Here is a 17,792-nt window from a genome sequence, read left to right as displayed (position 1 = left end):
GCCCAGCGGACTCTTCTCTCGTCTGATTGATTCATCGTCTGTCAATCAAGATGTCATGACAGGGCAGCTTCAGGGCAAACGTCACATGGTTTTTGGGCTAAAATCACAGTTGTATGACCTGCTAGCTGCTAGCTTTTCTATGTATGTATGTGTGTGTGTGTGTGTGTGTGTGTGTGTGTGTGTGTGTGTGTGTGTGTGTGTGTGTGTGTGTGTGTGAAATTTCAAACAAGGCAAAATTAAACTAGTGCAGTTTAAATTAAGTGATATTGCATGATAAAAGAACACATTAAGTACTCCCATATTTAGGTGCACGGATAAATGAAATTAAAATAAATTAAAATGTACTAAATTACTAAAAGCATTTTAAAAAATAAAAGCAATAAGAATGCTAAGCTAAGAGGATTTACTTTTTATCCAGCAGTGTAAAACTTTTTCAGCTGTGATTTAGGGACAACCAGACTTGGTCCCGGATGTCCTCAGGGTTCTGGATTGTTCATTAGGCAAGAGCATGTCAGTGATGTATTTCAGCTCAGAGTCATGGATTGATTTGTAGACAAGTAACAGGATTTTGAGGTCAAGTCTCAGAGGAACTGGCTGCCAGTGTAAGGATTGTAGAACAAAAGTAATATGGTCAAATTTCTTAGTTTTCATCAGGACCCTGGCAGCGACGTCCTGAATTAGTCAGAGTTGATGTAGTGTAGTATTTGGGGGCCCTGTGAATAGACCATTACAAAATAAAAACGTGGGTCAGTTTTTCCAGATCATGCATTATTCCTTTGATTCTTGCTGTTTTTTAACTGGTAGCACACAGACAAGGAGACAGATTTGACGTGACTGTTGAAGTTAAAGTCTGAGTCTAAAATAATACCAAGGTTTCTGACTTGAGTTCAGTGTTCTTAGTCTAAAGAAAAACCTGAAAGATAAAATGTAGATACACACAATGATAGCACAATGGTAGAACTGTGGATGACAAATAGACAATTATTTCAGATTCATGTGTGTGATATATGTAGCTGTCCACCACGGGTCACCTCAGCTCATCATGACACTGACAATAGATTTGAGAGTTTGGATCAAGTTGCAAGATTCCATGTGGGCGTGTCTTCTTTTTTCAGATCTTTGAAAGGTAAAATAACAGGTGAAGCTTATCAAGCAAACACATCATTATAATCCAGAATATGGAGAAGCCTTTTTTGCTCTTGGTTTACTTCAGAGCACAGCTGATACTCGATTTTTGAGGCTGATGCCAACACTGATATTAGGAAGTGAAAGATTCACGTATTGATTTGTGGGCCGATACATATTTTTGCAATGATTACTCGAATGTAGTTAGCAAACACGGACATGGAGGAAGGATATTTTACAGTACAGTAAACTTTATTTACCAAAAATACATCAGTGCACTGAAACAGTAAACTACCCTGGGAATTGAATTATTATAAATGACTCCAAGCATCTTTTTCTGCATTATAAGCTCTAAAAAACAAGTTTCATACTATATCGATAAGTGAGAGCTCTGACAGTGTGTTCAAAGTTCAGCTTGAATTTGTAACTTGCAAGTAAAATAATGAGAATTGTGTGGGGGAAACAACAGCAAAATGTGACAAGTAAACCAGGAGTAACTCTGACAGGAAGGGAGCAGCAACTGGTATGAGCCGTAAACCTAATTACTGAATTATCTGGAGCAACTGAAACACAGTGCGGAGGTCCTGCAGGTCGGGTACTGAGGGACTAATGAAGTGCTGCAGTAACACTTACTGACTCCACAGGCTGCAGGCGCTCTGAGCAGTGAAAATAATCTCTTTTCCTTTCTTTAAACTCTTAATGATTCCTAAGCCTTAAACTCCTGCCCTGTCTGCACTTTAACAAGGCCATATGCTCTGCTGCCTTCAAACATTAAAGGATCAACATCTGAGACAAGGGGAATGTCCAGATTACACAAGTGTGTTATCACCACTCTGTCACAGCGTGGTCCTCCCGTCCACTCACACCACATGAGGATGAGGCGCTGTGTGTTTGCGCATGTGTGCAGGTGGTTCTGTGATAGAATAGAATAAAGAAGAGAGAGTAAAAGCCAGTAACGTTGGGGCTCTGTGACCTCTGACCTCTGGTCTAAAGCATAAGAATCAGAGTAAAGTTCATCAGCTGCAAGAAAATTCAGAGGCTCAGGATGAACAGAGATTATCAGAACTTGATTGGGTTGTTTCACAGTCTTCCTGAATTCAGTTAATTGTTTTTCCATTATTTTGTAAGTACAATGCTATTTAAGGATGCCAGTGTCGTGCTGAAACCCGACCAGTATAGATTGGAGCCGGACAGGAGTCCTGTTTCCCTGTATATGTATCCCCTGTGAAGAGAAACCAGCAGGGGTCTGTTTCCATGGCTGGAGGTAAACAGTGGCTCTCCTCTGGTGATATCGGTTACTGTGGTTGCCCCTGGACCGTGGGAGGTAAGGTTTACTGTTTCCAAGCAACTATCCCAGAGTTCACAATACTGTGGTGGTAGAGCCACAATAGAGAGTTCCCAGGTTGTGAGGGAGTAGCAGCGGTGAAAGACGACAGTCTGCACAGAGAGCGCTCTCAGCCACTGTAGAAAGCTGCTCTACTGGTAAACATGATGAAATGAATACTGTGACAAACCTCCTCCTACAGCCACAAAGTTTAATTCTTTACTTCAGTTAATGGTTTTTATAATGTTATAATAAGGCTTTTTAACTCTATCTGAGGTCCATTTATTTATTGGTCGAGTTTGTTTGCACTTTAAACGTCAGCACTTTACATTCATTACATGTGTTGCGATTTAACAGAAGACAAACATTTATCTTTTATTCCTGTTCACATCATTTTTATAATGTGTTAAGAAATTAAATTAATACGTATCATCGGGCGCCCCAAAATTATGTGCTGGAGCCCCTCAGGGGAAAGTTAGGCACAACAATGTATTAGTCTGGAGCTCTGCTTCATACAGAGGTGCACGCTCATAACCACACTGTAGATATGAGCCTGTAGTGTTACAGAGTGAATCAATGTGTCGTACACACTGTGTGCTGCCTCCTTCTGCTTTTACACGCCTGATATAAGTTAGATCCAGATCTACCATCCAAAACTAAAATAAATCAATGATCAATCAAAATCAATCAAAACAACAACAACCACAACCACAACAACAGCAGCAACAACAGCAGCAACAACAACAATCACAACAGATGTGACACTTACCTTTGCTTTAACATGCAGAATGTATATATATAAATTGTGTTCTTGAAAAGATATTTATTTATTTATTTCCTCTTTGTAGTATATATATATATATACATATATATGTGTGTGTGTGTGTGTGTGTGTGTGTGTGTAGTAAGTACTAAATGCTGCTGTCAGTGTATGTTAAACATGTTGAGTGTGTACTTTGTGGTGATGTTTCATCAGACTGCGTTAAATCTCAAAGTGTTTCTAATATGTTGTCCACAGCGTTAAGCTGTATGGAAGAGCAAACTTTAGAAACACTATCTGATACAGATAGTATCACTAGTCTATACACTAGTCCAGTGCAACACCACAAATTTTAGCCAAGACTGAGGGTAGATGTAATGTTATTTATCATCATTATTATTGTTGTTACGTACAGGCCCTGATAAACAGTCAATACATATTATATTAGAGTAGTTTTCGGTCTCTTTTTTTATTAAATCATCTATTTTCAGGGTCTTGTTGTATTTTGTTTCTTATACCTCATATGTTTCATGACTAACGTGGCTGTATAACTCTATATTTTCACTGTGCTATTTATAAAATACTCTGTCTGTTACAATGCACAGGGGAGTCTCTTTATTTATTAATTCATTCATATTGGTCAGTCTGTAGTTAAAGACGAGGAGCCAGCAGCTGCGGGTCACGCTGAGTGACGGGGACTGGCCTCCTCCACGGTCTGGGATCTCCGCCCTCTGAGTGTTGAGGGGGTCGAGGAGGGGGACATATGGGCTGAGTGCGCGCACAGCCAGCTTCTTTCATCTGAGCCAATCAGGAGCAGAGACAGAGCGTTTGTCGTATGGCTAGTGATGCCTTCACTTGCTGTCGTAAATATAACAATTACAATACGAACAACTCGTGAACAACAACTCACAAAGAGTGGTTGGGCTGAAAATTAATTATGGGTCCCCAACAGTCACACACATAAAAACCTAACCTGTCAGCAGGACATCAGCAGTGTGCACTTTGTAAACGGTGCGTGCTTTAAGTATTCATTAGTGCACATCACACAAGAGCTGATCTGAACACTATGTGCTGCGTTTCTGAGCTTTTTTCCTACATGTTATTTAAAGTTTTGCCTTAATGATTGAGCACATATTCTGACTATGTTGCAAATGTATTTACATCTAAACTGCACACTATGAGCACCTTGTAGACCCAAAATAATGTGTTTTACTGAGCATGTTTGCTTTTATAGAATCAAATTGCGGTTTAACCTCTTTATATGCCCATCTTTTGATTTTAAAAAATAAGAGAGCAGCCTGAGAGATATTTTGGCATCATCATGGCAATGCATTACTTTTAAGTTAAGTTTAAGACCCATTTAGAGTTTTCTGGCCAACATGCATTTGCTGTTTTGTTGATCAACTAGCCTACTTTACCAAACAAAAGTAGCACAAAGGTGCAATATGTAAGAAGTGGCCACCTGTAGAATAATATTCAAAACAAACAGGGGGCAGCATCACCAGAGTAACCGCTAACTGCTGCTAGTTAGCTCACTTAGCTGTGCAGCAAGTGGTCCAGACTGGGAGCTCAGAGAACTGGGGGAGCTGTTGGTGTTGGTGTACCACCAGGATTTCATTTTTTGGATGTTTTCAACAACAATTCTCACTTATTTCACCTTTAATACATATTGAACGACAAAAAGATATTTTTTGCGAATACAATTTCTGGATGTGCTACTATTTAAATGGTATATCTATTACAGTATTATCATGGTGTGGGGTGTAAAAACAACATGCTCTTGATTTGAAACGGGGAGTTTTGAATGTACGAGCAGCACTTGAAAGCAGCACAGTTCCCAAGGAGAACCCCGCAAAGGAGCGAGCTCGTGCATCCGGATCCTCCGGTACAAAATCCCTCAAACCTGCGGGACGGAAGGACGGAGACTCAATGACCGACCCATCAGAGTGTGGGTTTATGTACGGGTCCCGGTCTGACCCAGTCCGTCCTGGTCCGTCCCGGTCTGTAGCTCCCATCAGACCCCATCCTTCCTTCAGTGTGAGGAGCAGCGAGTGTTCAACCTGATCCAGACCGACACAGGACTTCTCCTCTCTGATGGGACGAGCTGAAGCAACTCTGAGTGAGTCTCCTGCTCATGAACCAGTCACACACATTAGTAAATGAGTATTTAGTTCTGTGGACGGTGATGGATGGAGCCAGAATTGTTGCTCCAGCAGTCGTTGTTGCAGTATTGTGTATGGATCTGTGTTAAATGGTGATCATCTGTGGCTTTACGCTGACCTTCGCGTGCTAAATGTTTCCACCAGTTAAAGCAGTCTTTGTACCTGAGCTGCTATCACCCAGTCATCGCCGCGTCGTGTCCCATCACACCTCCACACAGATCGTCTAAACACAACATGTTTTCACTCTGCAACGTGTGAATCTACAAAATAAGCTTTACGCTCCTGTGGTCTAAATGAGATCTCCTAATATCCCTGTTTTTCATCACAGAGGAATGTATTTATAATTTCTTTGTTGTTGAGTAATTTACTGTAATTGATTTGAAGACAAAAATCTCCAGTCTCCAGATGACTTATTTGGTCTGATAATCACTCCAGTAACCTCAAAGATACTGAGATCTATTGACCAGGGCAGACCAATTATCAGCCTGGCCAATCATCAGGGCTGATAGTCAGCATTATCCTGATTAGCAATATCAGTTTTTTGTGTCTGATTGCTGACAGAATAAACGTTTTTAAAATGCACTGTCCTGGCTCTGATACAGCATCTTCCCTCTGTCTGTCTGTAGTCACCACTCAGGTCTCAGTCAGTGTCCCGCCCACAACACTGTCTGATTGGTTACATGTCACATGTGTTAGCCTATAAACACTCAGTAATCTGTATTTGCAAAGTAACTAGGAACTAAAGTTGTAACGTACATTTTGTTGAGTGGACGTATGAAGTATATTATATTCAAGTAAAATACATCCGAATTGTACTTAGGTACAGTGTTTGAGTAAATTGTACTGATTATTCTCCACATTGACCTTAAGATTTTTATTTTAACTACTTATGTTTATCAGTTCCAATTATAGCTAACGGAGAGCAACGGTAGCTAACGTAAGTTTAGAAATGGAGTCAGCTTACGGAGAGCAACGGTAGCTAACGTAAGTTTAGAAATGGAGTCAGCTAACGGAGAGCAACGGTAGGTAACGTAAGTTTAGAAATGGAGTCCGCTAACGGAGAGCAACGGTAGGTAACGTAAGTTTAGAAATGGAGTCCGCTAACGGAGAGCAACGGTAGGTAACGTAAGTTTAGAAATGGAGTCCGCTAACAGAGAGCAACAGTAGCTAACGTAAGTTTAGAAATTGAGTCCACTAAAATAAACTAACGACCGACTTCCAGCACAACACAGAAGTTCCACAGAGAACCTTTTTCCTGATTTTGTCGGCCTTCGCTCTTCTCCTACGCACCTGTCGACCCTAAGGTGTGCAAAACTCTGTAAATCCACAGGGAACCTTTAAAAGACAGTATCTTGATTACATTTTTTTGATTAACTAATCAAAGTATTGAAGCAGTCTTCATTGTTAGGTTTGTGTTGTACAGAGCTCCGTCTGAATAAATAACTTAACGTCATTACCTGAATCAAAGGACTGAAACAGCTGCTAGCTTGAACTGGCCTCACCTTTGGGAATTGTCTCAACAGCCTGGACACTGTCCTCACTGACCCCGGCAGGACAATACAGTAGGCCCGTCCTGCAGGACGTTGGTGTCTGTAGCTCAGGAGGTTTCTGTTGCTCATGATGATTTATACCTCAGATGTGAGAGTGTAAATCCCTGCAGCAACAGACAGAAGACTGTCATCACTTCATGTCTCTCCTCTGTATGTGATGCCATTCAGTAAATGAAACAATGTGGAGGCAGTGGAGTTATTTATTCCACCCCAGAGTCCCCGGACTCTCTCAGCTCCTCGGGGAGTCCTTCAGTGCAGTGTTTTGGGGCTGAGTGGGCCTCAGCAGCAGGCAGGTGCATCTGAGCCGTGACTGGAAATGCCTGGAGCGTGATGGGAGTGCTGGCTGACGTCCAGACCACAATCAGATAATGTTAATGAAAACGGTAAAATAGTGTTGTTTGCACCAGCAGCAGTTTCTTTGTTTTCCAGGAATGGAGGATCCTGTATAATGAAGCTCGTGCTCGCTGCGCATAAATACTTGATGAAAGGACTCAGTATTTTTTCCAACATGGGGGTCACATGAGTGGAAAACACTTTGAATTCAGTCCTGGTGCTCTCAGGAAGGCGTTCCCCACACGACCTGGGAACATTTTACGGCTGAGCTTCCGTAATGTTTTGCATGTGTGGTTTTCTGACTTATTGATTAGTTCTGCTCGTAAGCGCTAACTGCAACCGTCTTTTCCATGTTCTTCTTGAGTGTGGAGGAATTTCACCAAGGTCTTTCCTCGTGTCTCCGTTATTTCAAACTAACACGTCAGTGGAAGCGATGTGTTCACTGACATAATGTTCTCAGGGATATTTGGGAATCTGTAACAGCGAACACTGAAGTCTTGCCCTTGGGATTGTTGGTGATTAATATTCTTAAATCAATGAATGATTCAATGATATCAATCAATGATATGATTTTCCCACCACACCGTGCAGCCCTTATTCTTTACCTCTGTGGCTGAACGTGACAGACAGTATACAGCATGTCGAGCTCCATACTGAACACTCTTATAGATTTACCTCCACTGTGTTGCTTTGTTGCTCCTATCTGAGCTCTACATGGACCTTATCAGTGAGCTGATGTGATAAAAGGTCAAGTGGACCACACACACACACACACACACACACACACACACACACACACACACACAGCTGGAGGAGTCAATAACAGTAGATCTGATGAGACAGGTCGATGTGTGAGGCTAAGCCAGCAGAAACGCGTGGCAGGGCCCCGGGGCCTCTGAGGTCGTAATGTGCTGGTTTAGGATCTGCTCGGCTGGATGGAGTATAATTACCGTCCATTAACTTATTGGCTGAGATCAGGTATTTTTTAGTCCGCTGACTTTCAATTACTTCAATCAAGTAATAGAAAGTCAAAGATTAACTAAGCGTCATTACTGTGGTCATTAAAGGATTCTGGTTATAATGAGCTGGTTTTTTTTAACAGTGTACAAGTGGGCAGAAAACGACACCACTTTATATGAGCACAGTGTGTCTGACACTGTCCAACAAACACACGCAGAATAGAAACACTGTGTTGTTGGACTAAAAACAGCACAGACTGTCTGGGTGGAGCTTGTAATTTGAGTTTATAAACTGATGAAAAATCTGATGTGTGTGTGTGTGTGTGTGTGATCATGGCAGTGTATTATGCTGGGTATTCACTGTATCTGCCTGATGGTGGCGCAGTGGTTAGTTCTGAGTGAATGTGATTGTGAATGGTTGTCTGTGTCAGCGCTGTGATAGACTGGACATGTGTCCTCTCATCCAGGGTAAGGGGGGATAGACTCCAGCCCCTGTGACCTTCTGCGGGATCAGCAGGTATAGATAATGGAAGTATGATTTCAATACTATATCACCAGCCCCGTCATTTAATGTCCAATTGCCAGCAGTTTTTATGGCTCGAGTCTTCTAGGGGAGGCAAACCAGTCTCGGCTCGATTCAGTTTTACCACACGCTTCTGTGTTTTACAGCTCGAGCTGCAGCTTTTCGACATGCCGGGACATTTTTAAATAGTACAGAGAAGAAGCGATGCAGACAGGAGTCTATAAAAAGCCTCTACTTTGCTGTTGACGTCTATCAAAAGGCACTCAGACCTCTTAGCCTTGATGAGAGAAATGCCACCTTGATTCAAAGGCTCGGTGATTACACATGCATAAAAACCGAGGTAATTCAAACTGGAAGAGACGTCTCGGATGTTCGCCTATCTTGAGGTTTTTTTATTTAAAGTCAAAAGCAATAAGCTAAGCCACGACGACGGTGGGTGTGTGTTTGATGCAGCCAATCAGCACTGACCCTCACACATTGAAGCCGTTGTTCCCGAGGACCTCCTTTGTTCTTGAATGCTGCTCCGAGGATAAACTGTAACACATCCCCTGGTGTCCCGTTAGAGCATCAGTCACAGCTGCATGAGGGCAGCATGACTGATGGAGTGTGTGAGTGTCCCGTCACCCGTCCTCCCCCTATTACCAACAAACACAATCAACAAAGGCCATTGTGGGCGGGTGACAATCAGGAGTCCCTATCCCAATTATGGACAACTACTAATTACCAGCAGAGTAATTAAGAATCAGGCAGCTGTGGCAACAATAAACTGCCTGTGGGAGACATGGAGCTGGTGCTGGAGGTGAAACAGTTAATTATGCCCTTTGACAAAATGTGGCTGCAGACAGTAAATGTTGTTGAGAGAGAGAGAGAGAGAGAGCGATATCTCAGCTGAACAGGGTCGGTCCTACAGAGCTGCTTATTGTGTCTCCGCTGGGGAGAGTGAAGGCTGCGGTGAAAAGAAAACAGTTTGTAAGAGGCCGACTGAGAGCAGGAAGGTCACCTGATAAAATGCTAATACAAGCGCTGAGCATCCATGCTCTGTCAGTCTGACGAGGCTGGGCCGAGAGATCTCTTCAAATAAACACACATACAGTACGACACACACGCTCACACTGCTGCTGTGAAGGCCATGAACAGTGAATCAGACTCTACAAACAAAATACGGATTCTGACCGTGAGTCTCTCAGCCTTGATATTCCTCGCAGGGTTGTTTGATATGCAGACAGAGGCGCCAGAGATTAACAAGCTTCAGCTATTTCATATTCAGTTGATTTAATCAGTTTGGAATATGCACGTGTGTCTGACCATGATCCTGACAGTAAACAACACACATCAGCAACTCCACATTGGACGCGTGATGATTAAAGGTGAAATATGAAACATCCACTGTCACTTGATATCACTCGAGAGCACCAGCATCTCAGACCAAAAACTAATGTGCGTTGTTAATAAAGTTAGAACACACACTGCTCATGAAACTCAAATCAAGCTGTAAAACTAGCAGAGGTGTCAACAGTACACCCATCCTCTCCTCCAGGAGAAGTTCAGATATTTGTATAAAAGAAAGACTCTGGTAAAAGTAGAAGTACTGAACTCTTCCTACGTCTTTATTTCGTATCACTACGTCTGCCATGCGTGATGTGCGACGATAGGTTGATAGGTTTTGAAAATGTGAGGAGGAGAAAGTTCAGACATTTTGAGGAAAAGTCTAAGACATACTCAAGTAAAGTAGAGATACCTGAAACATGAGTACAGTAACTAAGTATTTGTACTTGAAATACAATCCAAACTGAAAACTAAGCAGTGCTGATCAACTCTGAATCAATGTTTCTCACCTTAAGTGTAAACGTACTCAGTCAGAGGGAGGGCGTGTCACTCTCGGCTCAGGGCACCATCACTCCACCCTATCTTTACATAGTATATGGTTGTTTCCTGCTTTATTCGTGAGAATCGACCACCTGTCAAATTCATACTCCAACCAACTCAGTCGCTAACTGCTGCTAACTGGAGCTGACATCAGCTGTTACGCTCAGTTAAAGTGTCAACAGACACTTTTCGGCTTCAATGTATCATTCTGCAGTAAATGTTGATGTCACGGTTTAATGGATATAGAGTAATGAAACCATTAGTGTTAAATCATCATCACTAAAAACCTCACTGTCACTACAGTGTTGTCTGCCCCCAAGCACCGTCACCCAGGGAAAGGAAGGTTAACTGGTGATCCATTTCTATTGTAGGCTAAATGATTGAGTGAACTGATGTTCTGCCCTGTGTTGTTGTTATTTGTGACTCTGAGGAAAACAGAAACGATCCAGTTGTCTTTGCACCAGCAGCGCCAACAATAATAGCACTTGGAAATGCCAGGGGGGAAAGTTTCCTGTTGCGCCTTTAACTGTGCAGCTAGTAGCTGGATTAGCTGACTCTAGAGATAAATGTTAATAGATAATAAATGTTATTTTTCTTCAGTCTATTATTTGAGTTCATTTTTGAAAGTTTCAAACTACAATATTTCATCAACAACGGGCTCTCTGCGCATCTTCAAGCAAAACGCAGCTGAATCAGGTGCTGTCAAGTGTATTTCATCACATTTTGGTTCAGTTTATCTTAAAGAGTCAAGTACATTTACTCATGTACTGTTTGTGCATGAGTGCAATTATGAAGTACATGTAGTTGAGAATTTCCCATTTATGTTAATTCTACTTTATTACATTTAAGAGGCCAATATTGTACTTTTTATTGAATTTATCTGTCAGCTTTACTGGGCTAACAGACAAATCATACAGTATGATCTTCTAATAAGATCAAATTAATTGTTTTATTAAAATACCCAACAGTATATTGAGTATCTAAAATTAGCTTCACCTTTACCATCTACACCAGTAAAATACTGAAAATACATGATGATGGAATGCATTTAATTAAAGGAGCACTCTGTAGTTTTGTTGAAGTTGTGGTAATGAGAAGAGAAAGATCTTTATTGGCTTATTTTTTTCTGCCTAAACAAACTAAATAATCAAACTCTCTTTGTTGTCATGACTGAATAAACTGAATAAACAAACTGACCTTAAAGGACAACACAATGTCATGCTGTTTTACTTTGTTTATATGTGGTGGACCCTTCCACCTTTCTAGCTTCAAACAGTGTTCTGAGACCTTATTTTCCTCTGAGAACAGCTTGTTTATTCATTTAATTGTAAATATTAAAATTTTGAGTTTGAATTTCTACACAAAATATCTGATTTCACAGTCAGGGAAACAAATATATAAATACTGCAGATAAATATAGTAAGTACTTCAGATCACAAGCCATAGAAATGTGAAAACTGCACCATCTCTCCACTGCTGTGCGAGTTGTGTACTGTACTTAGAGCAGAGTTTGTTTGTCCAAAAACCCAGTACTGTAACATGAGAAACCTGTCACTTTTAGTATTGTACCTGCTCACACCATTGATTTCTAATGCCAGTGTTCCCTGAGAGGTGTAACCTTCTCTAATGAGGCTTCATCCCTTAATATTATTATCTGGATAAGCCTGCATAATCCATTGAAGTTTATTATTCTGCTCGTGTTAGCATAGAATAGTACAAAACCTGCAGCTGTGGGTCATAATCAGTGACACAGAGGTAAATATAACGCATTGTTTCATTTTTTCATAAAAATCTCTCGTGGTCTAAAAATTATGTTTCTAATTCTGACCTGACATCGTCTCCCCTCACTACCTCCCTGATGAATCGACTATCCACTGGAAACCCTGTACTTGTACTCATTAGGTGACTGTGTGGCAGGTTTCTAGTAAATCAGACAAAATATGGAGGCGCTGTCTTTGAAGTGAGCTCGGTGAGCAGCAGCAGCAGTTTCCTGTCAGCGCAGTCATTTTCTAAAAGCGGCAGCCTCGCTGATGGCCCGTGGCAGGGTAAAAGCTCCCTGAATGCGAGACCTCTCCACCCATCATGTGGTGTAACCATGAGTAAAGCTGCAGACAGGGCTCCAGCTGTGCTCCGTCCACATCCAGCCTTTTCTCTCTCCTTCACTGACAACCATTTGTAACCTCGCTCTCATTTTCTGCACCACTTTTCTCCTCTTCTTTACGCTACATGCTTTAATGTTCCAGTCTGTTCTACCTCTGGCCAAATGTCCATTTATTACTTCTTTCTTTTTTCCCTGTGGAAGAGAAAAAAAACGTGGCTCAGCTGGAGAAAAAGGGAGCAGACTCCCCATTAACACCTGTGTTACACTACACATATTCAGTTTTTTCCAACAAGAGTGATGCAGGGGCAGCACGTTTAGAGACAAGGATTCAAACAGTGTCTCTGCATGAATGATTAAGAGTTGTATTATTACTGTACTATTGTAGATATCAGGTCATTTGATTCAGGGATATACGATAAGATCAGCACCTCAGTGAGAATGGAAATGAAGTATCTAGAGCTGCAAAGATTTACCAATTGTTTTGGTCAACTATGAAATTCATTTCTAGCTTTTTTAATATTCAATTAACCTTTTTGAGTATTTTTTAAAGAAAGAAAAAAATCTCTCATTCCTACATTATATGTGAATATTATACAGCTTCTTTACTCCTCCGTGAGAGTTAACTGAGAATCTTTGTGTTGTGGACAAAACAAGACGTTTGATGACGGCATTGTGAGCTTTGGAAAACACTGATTGACATTTCTCACTTTTCTCTGACATTTTATAGACCAAACCATTAATTGAGAAAATTATCAACAGAATAATCAACGATAATAATAATTGTCAGTTGCAGCCTGAAATGCACAGTTCTGCCCGTATGCAGGCCATTAACATGACACATTTCATGGGCACTCGATGCAAACTGTTGAGGAGAAGCTTGATGTTCTCTGCAGTTAGGTGGAAAAGTATATGTGCATATATCGCCATTGGCAATCGGCCAAAATGAGCTGGAAAATATTGGCCTGTGTAATATTGGCAAAAATCCAATATCTTGCATCCCTAATTTGAATAAAGATCACATACTTTATTTCCGTTCCAACACAGTTTATGTAATTTGCTCACATAAGACAAAAGTACAGAAGCAAAGCAGAAACCTCAGGACTTCTCATAACCACACTGAGACTCGGGTTGCAACAGTATGAGATTTTCGCAGCACGATAACTATCTCAGGAAATATCAAGGATTCTCTTCATCCTCATCAAAATACAGCACTACACAATCATTTATATTATAATCAGTTACAATGAGCCTTAAAGGAGACCTTTAAAGAAATCTTGAAAGTTTAAAAGGTGAGAGTCAAACACTGCTCCTGAATGCATCGTCAGTAGTCCCGCCTTTAAATCTGTGACATTGTGACAAAAATAAAATGATGAACCTGAAAATGAGCAGAATGTGTCTCTTCAAACATGAAACTTGACATAAACTTGAAATATATACATTTTTAATAACACTAATATGGTAGAATTCAAACCTGTAGATAAACAAGTGTACACATTAACCTAACTAAGATCTAACAAAGACTCATAATGACAAATTTTTCTCTTTTCCTCAAGAATCAAGATTTGAGCACCATCAAGCAGTAAAAGGACGACATCATCGGTTTGGAAGGACACTGATGCTTTAAGGTATGATTTTACTTCATCACCCAGCGATTCTTTCGTGTCATAAACACTTTGCCACAGACATAATGACAGTAATATTGTTAGAAATATCGCGGTAATATGTCATTTCTGAATGTTCAGAAGCAAAAGACCAGGCAGGTGTTTCCTCACAGTAACATCCATGACAGAATACACTGTATGCATTGAAGATCTCACACTGTGACGGATCCATGTTATCACCTGATCAGTCTGATCTCTGTGAAACCACAACACAGCACGCCAGCTGATGGACTCAACAGGTTCAGATTGTAGCTTCTTCTTTTTAAAAAAAATCTCTTCTGACAACAAGAATCACTCACCACAGCCCTCCCAGTGGCCAGCCCTGCAGTAAATAACCATTAGTGGCTCTTCCACTAAATAAAAAAACAAAAATACTTTCTGACTGAGTGCGTTTTTGCCTGAGAGCATTTTTCCTAAAGAACCATAACTGAACATGCCACACAGCGAAGTACGCTGAAAGCAGTGGCATTTAAAATCTATTTCTCTTTCTGCTCCCTGTGTGTGTGTGTGTGTGTGTGTGTGTGTGTGTGTGTGTGTGTGTGTGTGTGTGTGTGTGTGTGTGTGTGTGTGAAGCCAGATGCTGAATGTTAATGAGACTGAAAGCCTCTGTGCTACTCTACCTGACAGCTCCAAGACGGCTTCAGCTCGCTTGTGAGTGTGTGTGTGTGTTCATGCCCACAACCTTCCTGTGGTGGACTATCAGGATTCAGGTCAGAGCACATTTTACCAGTAGGAAGGATTATCCTGAAAGCAGCTGAGTCGGCAGGCTGCTTGTTCAGTAGAGAGGTTGGTTAGTTTGATAGTGTCAGCGTGGAGAGTCTGACTCTCAGACTGTCTGCTCTGCCTTTAATGATGTGGCTGGTAAAATATGGATTAAACTGTGGTCTGCACATCCGCCCAACTCTTTTCTTTCTGTCCTGCTGTCTGAGAAATACTGCTGCTGTATTACCACATGTTCTGCTGGTGGTCTTTCTTCTTCCCTCTCTCATTTTTCCTGTTTTTCTAGTCTTTTCTTTTTACAAATCGAGGGTCTAACGACGGTGACAGGAAGCGTCACATCGTATATTGAAGCCATCTGAGAAAAATGTCAAACTTTGGGCTATAAAAAATGGACTTTACTAGAAAAGTCACCTGTGTCCTCAACCTCAGCCTGGGTCCACGCGTTTGAATACGTTTGAGAACGGCCACACCGACAGTCTTCTGTTGCAAACTACAGCGATCATTGGCTCTGAATATACAGACGCACAGAGAGATATGAAATACAACCCAGGAGACTGATGTGATTAATAGATCCATGAGTTTGAAAGCTATCAGACACCGAAACACTTTAGTTTAAAATACTCTGAGACGCGAGGTACAACAAACTTGTCTTTGACTGGCCAGTGCAGTTTTTATAAAAACTGGAGCCAGGTTTAATGTTTTTGCCACACTACTCCATGTTTTTTGCCTCAGCCCTCTGTGTGGCTCCCCTGCAGTGATCTCCTTGAAATGAATGAGGAGGCTGAATGTTTTCATGCAGCACTAACGTTGGTCTGCACACGCTCCTCTGCTCTCCAGATATAAAACACAGCTGACCTGCAGCCTGACCGGCAACGTTGCTTCCTCTGTGCAGTTTAACCCTGTCGCTTAAGAAAGCAGAAAGAAAAAGAAAATGGCTTCTTTTTTCACTTAAATAAGCGAAAGCTTTTCATAGTCACTTCTTTTGCTCCATGTTTAACATTACAATCTCTCTTTTTATGGCAGCAGCCTCGCTCATTCATCCACTGATAGCCCAAGGTCTCTTCTTGTGGCTCCTCCATGTGCCGTCATTCAGAGAGCAGCGACCTTGTTGGCCTTCAGCTCTTTTCCTTGGAGTCTCACTTATGTCACCGTTGTTGCATAATGTTACACTCTTCGGCACAACTGTGTTTGATGCAGACATGAACCTCGTCCTCGTGCACAATGAGCGCCTCCAACAGTTCACAGCGCTCGCCTGTTGCCTCCGTCTTGCACATGTACAGCGTCATTGAGATTCAAAGAGCCTCGCCCTGCTCCGTCTGAATATTCTGCATTATAATACGCCTCAGCCGGCCTCCTCTATTGATGTGTAAATGCTGATGATTCTCAAGTACGCCCAAGCTTCTTACTATTACTATGAAGACTGCCGCGCTTGAACTTTGATGGCTAATGTATTTTTATTTCCGCCTCCCACGCAGCGCAAAGACTTCACGAGCTGTCGTCTCTCGGGAGAAGAGGGATAACATGGGTCTGTGTGTCTCTGTGCCTCGACGGAAGATGATCCAGTGCAGTTCCGTGGATTCGATACATTCAGTCCAGTGCACCATCTGCGTCGCTGTGTCAACAACCCTGTGTTTACTGTGTCTACTGAGGCGATTAATTCAGGCGGAATATTAAGAGAGTCGTCCGTTTTGCAGATGAATGAATCCCGGTCGTGTTTCTGCAGAGCAGTAGATTTATTTGGCATTTCCTGTTTGGCTTACCCTCATTCAAGATGCATGCTGGTACCTCTTGGCACTCTGTTCTGCTATGTGGCAATATCAAGCTACTTAACATGGCAAAGAAAGTGCAGCTTTTTTTTATTTCCCCGTGGTGATATTTCAGCAGCAGAGCCTGTTTAGTATATATCTGTGGTGGAAAAGATGATGAGAGTGATATAACCTTGCAGTCGCTCTAACCAGATCTGTGGTATCATCTGGAGGAGAGCAATCAAGGCCGACTGATGAGAGAGGCATGTGGATGGTGTAGAAGAGACGCAGCTCCGAGAGGGACTGTACAGTACACTGTGGAGACGGATAGATTGACAGGAAAATTGGATTTCAAGGCTTCTCATCAGGAGGGATGAGTTTATTCAGCGTACTGTGCAGCTGCAGACATGCTGATTACGATAACAGGCTCCGCTCTGCACACGGGCCTTTAAATGAACCGATACAGGGTCAGGAGGAAGCGTGTGTACACATACTGTACGCTCATAAACACGTCAGAGAATATGGGTCAGAGAGTGTTCTTTACGTAACATCTGACGTGGAAATGTCAAAGTGTGATGGAGTTCTGCAGCCGCCTCTCCGTCCTATCAGACCTGTTAGGACTGATGGAAAATGAAATAATGGATCAGGTTAATGGGTCATGATGCAGACGTGTGGACCTGCTTTCATTTATTTCCCTTTTTCCAGACAGGTCACCTGTTCTACTGCGCTGCCTTGTCCGATCAATACAAAAGCACACGAGAGCACACACACACACACACACACACACACACACACACACACACACACACACACACACACACACGCTACCAGCATATCTGACACTGACTAAGCAGAGCAGATCGGCACATCAGCCTGCACACAGCACCCCGACACTAACGCAGCCATGTTCTAGCACTGAAAATGGAGGAAGACACGGTCTTGGTATTTTTGCCAATGAATTGA

The 17,792-nt window shown here is 41.9% G+C and overlaps 1 protein-coding gene across 3 annotated transcripts in view; it reads left to right on the top strand.

Annotated features, from left to right (window-relative positions):
• The first annotated feature begins 5,065 nt into the window (after positions 1-5,065).
• arhgef49 (Rho guanine nucleotide exchange factor 49) overlaps positions 5,066-17,792 on the top strand; it is a 65,213-nt gene continuing 52,486 nt past the window's right edge. Inside the window, exons 1-3 of one of the 3 annotated variants that reach the window (XM_084362477.1) lie at positions 5,066-5,328; positions 14,257-14,328; positions 14,942-15,015. The gene's annotated coding sequence lies outside the window, so the exon portion shown is untranslated. Of the gene's footprint in view, positions 5,329-14,256; positions 14,329-14,937; positions 15,016-17,792 lie in introns of all 3 variants that reach the window. The other 2 variants (XM_084362476.1, XM_084362475.1) reach the window with 2 other exon arrangements.

This window comes from Pagrus pagrus (genome assembly GCF_965226575.1).
Source record: "Pagrus pagrus genome assembly, chromosome: 9".
Lineage (NCBI taxonomy): Eukaryota > Metazoa > Chordata > Actinopteri > Spariformes > Sparidae > Pagrus > Pagrus pagrus.
The sequence above is the reverse complement of the archived record's forward strand: the minus strand, read 5'-3'. Positions and strand labels throughout refer to the sequence as shown.